The following is an 8,489-nucleotide window of genomic DNA, read 5'->3' as shown; positions in this document are numbered from 1 at the left end:
GTGTCAGTTATATTATTATTTTTTTCTTTTTTGTGGAGACAGGGTCTCACTCTGTTGCCCAGTCTAATCTATCTTGAACCCATAAACTCAAGCAATCCTCCCACCCCACCCTCCTGAGTAGCTGGGACTACAGACACACAACACCACACCTGGCTCCAGTTACATTATTCTTTGAATGTTTCTGTTTGTTTAAAATTTTTCTGACAAAAGAAAAGTTAGATAAAACAAATTCCACTTCTCCCATTAGTATTTGTATGATACAGAGCTTCCTTTTTTACTTGTTTTAAACAGGACTAATCTAATACATACTAGACAGGTTGTCATGAGAAGTAGAAAATACTCAGAAACCACTCAGGGAGTCAGCCCACTGGAGCCGCCCACTGCGCTCTCTGGTACAGCCAGCGCACAGGGAAATGTGGTAGTGCAGACCAGCCAGTGGGACATGTGGTGTGCAGTCACCATGCTTTGCTCTAAAATATGAGGCCAAGGGGTGGTCTATTTTCCTTGAGACTGGAACAGATTAGAGGAATGAAGCAGGGTCCTGGTGTTCCAGTTAAAACAGAAGGAGGGTTTGGATCTGTAAGCCTCTCTGCTTACTTTGGCTGGCCAGGCTTCCTATTTCCACATCTGTCCACAGGTCAGGGGAAGCAAAATATGTGGATGTAAATGTTTGCAGTGGTTCTCGCACATCAGCACTTCAGTAAGCCAGATTCCACCCTGCAGATCTATATGGCCTGACCACCTACAGGAACAGGCAGCCCGCCTGAGCAGACCAGAAATTGCTGGAAAAAGAGAGGCCAGTTGGGAATGGTTCCTGCCTTTCCCTCTTCCACGTTCTATGGCACCTTTGGTCAACTCAATCAAGCATCTTCTCTTCACTCGAACACTTCTGAACGCTACCCTCCCTGCCACCCCTTTCCTCTGTTGCCACAAAAGTCCTCATCTCTGGGAAGGTTCCTGTCTCTATTACTGCCTCACCACTGACCTCCTCCTGCCCTTCAGGGACCTCCCTCTCAGTCCTCAGCCTCATGTTCCACAGCCCTGGGGGCACTACTGGAATCCTCCCAACTCCTCCCCTATCCATACCCTTCTGCCCCTCCTCAAGGATGCCATCAACCAACTTCTCAGGCACAGTCCTCATACATCTGATGCTTTCCCGGACTCTGAGCTTGACTCTCTTTCCATAACATATATTCTCATCGTATCCATGCCCATGATTTCAATGTTCCTTATGAGTCAGTGACCCCTGAATCTGTACCTCCAACACAGATGTCTTGCCAGCATCCCAGGCGCATCCTCCCAACAAGTTCTGGGCATGACTACCTGGAATTGTGCAGTCACCTCAGTTGCGCCAGGCTCAGCATTGACTCATTCTCTTTCTTCTCTCCAAGCATGCTCATCTTGCACTCTCAAACTTGGCAAACTACCAGTGGCTCAGCCACCTAATCCTGACCCTAATTTTCTCCTAACTCCTGCACCTATGTAGGAGACCATGTTGTGTTGATTTGACCTCTGAATAGATTAGAGCCCTTTCCACTTCTAAATTCAGAAGCCACCTTGTGTTGTTGGTACATAGTATTCCCTAACTTGCTCTCAGCACTCCCTGACTCTGGTCTAACACTCTCTCAACTGGTGGCTCTAGAGTTATGGCTCAAACACAGCATTGATTATTTTATTCACCTACCTTAAAGCCTGCATGCAGGAACAAACCCAAACTCCTTACCAAAACACTTACCATTTTCCCATCACCAAAGAAATGAAAATCAGAAAGTGGAAGCCAGAGCCTGGGACACCGCGGGGCGGCGGGGGGGCGGGAGGGCAGGCGGGGAGAGAAGCGGAGCCCATCTGAGTCCCCAAGTAATGCCGCAGTCCCGGAGCAGCCTTGGAGGTCCCCCTCCCCACTAAGTGCCTCTTTGCATAGCACCGGTCCAGCCCCACTCTCTGGACCACTACAGCTAGACGGGCAATGGCGGGTCGGGGAGGCACAGCACGACCCAATGGGCAAGCCTCTGGGAACAAGATCTGTCAGTTCAAGCTTGTTCTGCTGGGGGAGTCTGCGGTGGGCAAATCCAGCCTTGTCGTCCGCTTCATCAAGGGACAGTTTAATGAGTACCAAGAGAGCACAATCGGAGCAGCCTTCCTCACACAGACTATCTGCCTGGACGACACAACAGTCAAGTTTGAGATCTGGGACACAGCTGGACAGGAGTAGTATCACAGCCTGGCCCCCATGTACTATCGGGAGGCCCAGGCTGCCATCGTGGTCTATGACAGATACATTTGCATGGGCCAAGAATTGCGTGAAGGAGCTACAGAGGCAGGCCAGCCCCAACATCGTCATTGCACTTGCGGGTAACAAGGCAGACCTGGCCAGCAAGAGAACCGTGGAATTCCAGGAAGCACAAGCCTATGCAGACGACAATAGTTTGCTGTTTATGGAGACATCAGCAAAGACTGCCATGAACGTGAATGAAATTTTCATGGCAATAGCTAAGAAGCTTCCCAAGGACGAGCCCCAGAATGCAGCTGGTGCTCCAGGCCGAAACCGAGGTGTGGACCTCCAGGAGAGCAAGCCAGCCAGCCGGAGCCAGTGCTGCAGCAACTGAGCCCCACTTGCCGGCCCGCTGCCCCCACCTCCTCCGCCTGAACAACCCGACTGGAATCCACTCTAACCAATGGTACTTAACCACTCAGGCCACCACTGGAGGGGCAGGGGGAGGGGTCCACCATGATTTCTTCATATAATTTTGATCATAGGCTGGAGTGAGGTATTCCACCTGCACCTTTCTGTACAAATACTGATTCAATTTTAAGTCTTAAGTCACTTTTTTAATATATATGATCTTCTGCTCTTCCCACTTCCTCCCCTTTCTACTGCTCTCTCACTTTCCCTTGCTGGGATTAGCTACATGCTCCTGTCCCCACCCCCCACCCTTGTATATGGGGACAATGGGTCAGAGCAGCTACACTTTCTTTCCTTCCTGCGGAACAGTGGACCAAGCAAGATCATCCACATCCGCATTCTGTTCGGAGTGGTCTTTGGTTTGGGCAGTGGGGCAGACCTTGGGAAGGGGCTTGGGAAGGGAGTGGCAGCTCTTCCCTCAGCTGGCTGTCATCAGGCTGCAGCCCCCTCCCTGCCCCCGCCTCCCTGCTGGAGAAGCACAGCATTATCACAGCATTATTGTGACAGCCACAAACCCATTGCCTACAGCCCCTCCACCCTCGGTCACCCCAACCTCTGGCTCTGAGTCCTGTTCTGACCAAATCACGATGATGAGTATTTGGGGGTGGGTAGGTAAGGGGAGGAGTGGGAGGAGATGGAACCAACTGTTTCTGTATTTTGTATTGTATGTTTTCTTCAATATGTAACCAATCAGTATCTTGTCAATATAGTCAGCCGATCGACCTCAAAAAAAAAAAAAAGAAATGAAAATCAAAACCATCATGAGATATCATGTCACCCCAATTAAAATGGATTTCATATAAAAGACAAGGAATAACAGATGCTGGCAAGGATATGGAGAAAGGGGAACGCTCATACACTCTTGGTGGGAATGTAAATTAGTACAGTCTCTATGGAAAACAGTATGGAGGTTCCTCAAAAAGCTAAAAATAGAACTACCATAGGATCCAGCAATGTCACTGCTGGGTATATATGCAAAAGAAAGGAAATCAATATACTGAAGAGATATCTGGACTCCCATGTTTACTGCAGCAGTACTCACAGTAGCCAAAATATGGAATCAACCTAAGTGTTCATCAATAGATTGATGGATAAAGAAAATGTGTATTATCGGTCACCATAAATCTGGGCCTAGAGTAGATATTTACCTAAATTATCTGATGAAACTGTATTAGAATTAAATCCTTCAAGTAAATTACAAGTATTTGAGGGCAAAAAAAAAGAAAATGTGTATTATTCATCCATGAAAATGAACAGAAAATGAACGCTACAGTTGCAGCAACGTGGATGAAACTGGAGGTTGTTATGTGAAATGACATAAGCCAGGCATAGAAAGACAAATATCATGTTTTCACTCATATTTGGGAGCTAAAAAAAGTGGATCTCATGAAGATGGAGAGTAGAATGATGTTTACCAGAACCCAAGAAATGTAGAGAAAGGGGAGGGATGAAGAGAGGTTAACTGATGTGTACAAAAATACAGTTAAAGAAATAAGGTCTGGTGTGACCACTAGCTATTTCAAAATAACTAGAAGAAAATAATTCAAATGTTCCCTGCATAAAGATAAATGTTTAAGATAATAAATATCCCAGTTACCCTGATTTGAAAATTAAACATTATATGCATGAATCAAAATATCACATGTCCCCAAATATATACACCTATTATGTGTCATTTAAAAAATAAAAATAAGACCATATCACCTAACCCCTGACAAAAACAATGAACTCTAAGTCAGACCGCCAGGGACCAAATCTCAGCTCCCTGACTTATTAACTAAGGGACCTTAAGGTCATGTAAGTCTGTGCCTCCGTTTTCCCATCTGTAAATGTAAATAGTGATTGCACATCTACGATGCCTTGGCTGCCCTTACTAATTCTCCAGTCTCACTTCTCACCATGCCTCCGCAAGTAGCCTATGCTCAGTCCCTGAAACCACCAAGTTCTGTCATGACTCCACTTAGGTACTTGCTGGCCCATTTGCCTGGAATGCCTACCTTCCCCCTTGAAAGCCTGGAGAACTCAAATTTAAAGCTTAAATATTACTTGCTCTGTGAAACCTTCCCTGATTTCTCCTATTCTGGCCAATCTCTATCATACCACCTACAACAAAATCTTAATCTTTAGTCTCTACCCAACCCCCACCTTAATTACCTGACAGGAAGGAACCATGACTTATTCTTCTTTGTTTTTTCAGCATTGTGCACAAACCCATATACATAGCAGATTCATGGTAGCTAATAGCATAACTTAAAGGTAGGGAACTGGACCTCAGAAAGATAAACTGATTAGCTAACTCTTCTCAATACTTCTCCTGTTTTCCACATTATAACAATACCACAGCTAGAAAGAATGATAGGACATAAAAATGCATTGAACTATATAACTAGAACTCAGAGCTGTCAAAGAACCCAAGATCTTTCCACTACACCTGATGAAACAAACAGAGAGTTTCTAATTCAAGACAGCACATTGTCTTGCAAGACCACATTAAATGACAGTATACAAATCTAAAAGTCCATCACCATGAAGAAAGTGGGAGTAGCCAGCAAGGGACAATAAATTTCAATGCATTTCTGAAAAATAGAAACAATACTTAAGAAGCTGACAAAAGATGAAATGAGTAGAAGATGCTTCAGCCTGTAAAACTGATGAGTGGAGGTAGAGGCAGCTACAGGGGAAGACCTCAGCCCTGAACAGCCCGAGAAAGACTCCCAACTCAGAAGTGCCAGGTGCTAGCATAAGAAGTGGGACGAAGGGCTGAAAACAGAGAGATCAATGAAAGTTTATATGTAGAGCAGTAGTCTCCAACTCATCTCCTACTTCCACCACGTACACAATTCCAAGCAGGCTGGTGTACTCTACTAACCGCCTCCCCTGCCCCCTGCCTGCCACCACCACCACCACTCAAAACAAAGCACAAGGTTCTTCTCTTTGGGAGTGGTAAAACTGGGAAAAGCTATAGCAGTCAGTATAGGGCATTTGCAGTTTTCTTGGTAAAATTCAACTTCCTGCCCACTGTCCTTACAGGAACATCTACCTATTGACAAACTCTGCTTCCACACAGAGATTCACAATCACCTTTTCCTGTTGCCTCATTCTCAAATATAACCAAACAACTAAGACCTCATTATATACTTGAGGGAAGCCTATACTGTGAAATAAAAAGACCAATGCAAACAACCAGAAATGGGTAATTCAAAGGCAGAAGAGAAGGAGATCTCTACAGTACTCAAAGAGATTTGAGACAATGTCACACAAAATAATAACAAAAGGAACAATCTAAGAAGAGAGAAAAAATCATCAGAATGATTGGAAAACAATGTTTGGACAATTTTCCATCAAGGAGAACAAAAGGAAACCTTAATTTTAAAAAACATATATATAAGACAGAGCCGGGCGCAGTGGCTCATGCCTGTAATCCCAGCACTTTGGGAGGCCAAGGTGGGTGGATCACTGGATGTCAGGAGTTCGACACCAGCCTGGCCAATATAGTGAAACCCCATCTCTACTAAAAATACAAAAAAAAAAAAAAATTAGCCAGGTGTGGCGGCAGGTGCCTGTAGTCCCAACTACTTGGGAGGCCGAGACAGGAGAATCACCTAAACCCAGGAAACAGAGGTGGCAGTGAACCAATATCATGCCATTGCACTCCAGCCTGGGCAAGAGGAAGACTACATCTAAAAAAAAAATATATATATATATATATACACACATAAATATATATACACACACACACGCATACACATATACAGACACATATACACACATATATGTACATATATATGTGTATGTATGTGCGTGTGCGTATATACATGTATGACAGAGAACCAATCCAGAAGTTTTCATCATCTGACTGGTAAAAGCCAAAGGAAAAAGAGAGAATATAGGAAACAGAAGGAAGAAAATTGTTTTTAAAATAGTACCCCAAAATCCCCAAGTTGAAAGACACAAGTCTTCAGATTGAAGGATCAATCAAGCACCCTGCACAAGAGGATGGATAGAAGATTGACAGCTAGACAGATACAGACAAAAGGGCATATTGTGAAACTTTAAGACCCCCCAAGGATAAAGAGAAAATGCTGAAAGTTTCCCAAAAGGTTTTAAAAAGTTATCCACAGGGGGACAAGAACTAGATTGGTATGAGACCTCTCAATAGAAATCTTAGATTCTAAAAAGCAGTGGAACAAAAGCTTCAAACTCCTGAGAAAAAATTCAGTTTCAATTTAGAATTCTATACCTTGCCAATCAATCAATCAAGTATAAAATTAGGATAAAGATATTTTCAGACCTGGAAAGAATGAAAAATTTACTACACTTGATGATATAGTCCAGCAAAATAAGACAATTAAAAAAGAAAGGATAAGACACAGGACCCAGAAAGCAATAGATCCAATGCAGGAAGTTAAACTTCTAACCTCCACCTCCTGGGCTCAAGTGATCCTCCCACCTCAGCCTCCTGAGTAGCTAGGACTACAGGTGTACACCACCACACCCAGCAAGTTTTTTTTTTTTTTTTTTTGGAGAGATTGAGTCTCACTATGTTGCCCAGACTGGTCTCAAACTCCTGGGCTCAAATGAATTCAAAGGAAATTCTAAGGAATTCAAAGAATTGAAAAAAATTTTTAAAGGCACAAACTCACAAAGAAAAGAGATGATAGGATACCAAGGATGGGAGGAATAAAAAGAAAAGAAAAAGAGATGAAAATATTCCAATTGTGGCGATGGATGCACAACTCTATGAATATACTAAAAGCTACTGAGTTGTACTCTTTAAATGAACAAATTGTACGGTCTATAAATTATATGTCAACAAATTTCAGAAATTGAATGGCAGATGGATGAGTGATAAATAACCAGAGAGACTCTCACAAAAAAAATGAATTACAAGCTCACAGTAGAGAAAGCCTCAATGAAGCATCATTTACACCTTGGATTAAACAAAAGATTTGGGAATCCAGGGGGCTTGGGAAATAGGAATGAGAGATGGGGGAAGATAGAGGGTTGACAAATTAACAATCAGTGAAAACTTCAAATGCCCTCCTCCATGCCACACAACTGGACAGCCACCAGTGGTATTTTTGTTACCATGTTAATATAAACAGAACACTGAGCTAACCAAGACATCTGTAACTCTATGTGAGAAGGATGAGGGGTGGGAAGTGCATATTTGATGTGATGAGGGCCAAGGCAGTGATATGAAAGAAAGTTAAAACCTCATCTTTTTTTAATGGGAAGTCAATAGTAAATGCCTAAAATTAAGTACTGAAGAAGTAGCATTGCAAGCAAATAATTTAGCAATATGGAAGAAAACATCACACTGCTTGAAAGCGATGGCCTTCAGGAAGTGAAACAGTGGTGGGGGTTGGAAGGGGGGAGTTAGGAGACTGCTTTTTTTGGAGAGTATTATCCTGCCCTTTTCTTTCTTTCTTTTTTTTTTTTTTTTTTTTTTTCTGAGATGGAGTCTCACTCTGTCTCCCAGGCTAGAGTGCAGTGGTGTGATCTCAGCTCCCTACAACCTCTGCCTTCCAGGTTCAAGGGACTCTCCTGCCTCAGCCTCCCAAGTAGCTGGGATTACAGGTACATACTACCACTTGTGGTTCATTTTTGCATCTTTAGTAGAGACGGGGTTTCACCATGATGGCTAGGCTGGTCTCAAACTCCTGACCTCAAGTGATCCACCTGCCTCAGCCTCTCAAAGTGCTGGTATTACAGGCATGAGCCGCTGCACCCGGCCTTCCCCCTCCTTTCTGACAGCTTTATTGAGATTTTTTTTAGTATACTGCAGCATATATTTAATGAAAAC

General features: G+C 43.6%; 1 pseudogene; it reads left to right on the top strand.

Annotated features, from left to right (window-relative positions):
* Positions 1-1,879: 1,879 nt before the first annotated feature.
* On the top strand, positions 1,880-2,696 carry LOC100409670 (ras-related protein Rab-5C pseudogene; annotated as a pseudogene).
* Positions 2,697-8,489: the final 5,793 nt, after the last annotated feature.

The sequence above is a fragment of the Callithrix jacchus genome, chromosome 14, assembly GCF_049354715.1.
Source record: "Callithrix jacchus isolate 240 chromosome 14, calJac240_pri, whole genome shotgun sequence".
NCBI classification, from domain to species: domain Eukaryota; kingdom Metazoa; phylum Chordata; class Mammalia; order Primates; family Cebidae; genus Callithrix; species Callithrix jacchus.
Note: the sequence above shows the minus strand (reverse complement) of the source record. Positions and strands in the feature narration are given on the sequence as shown.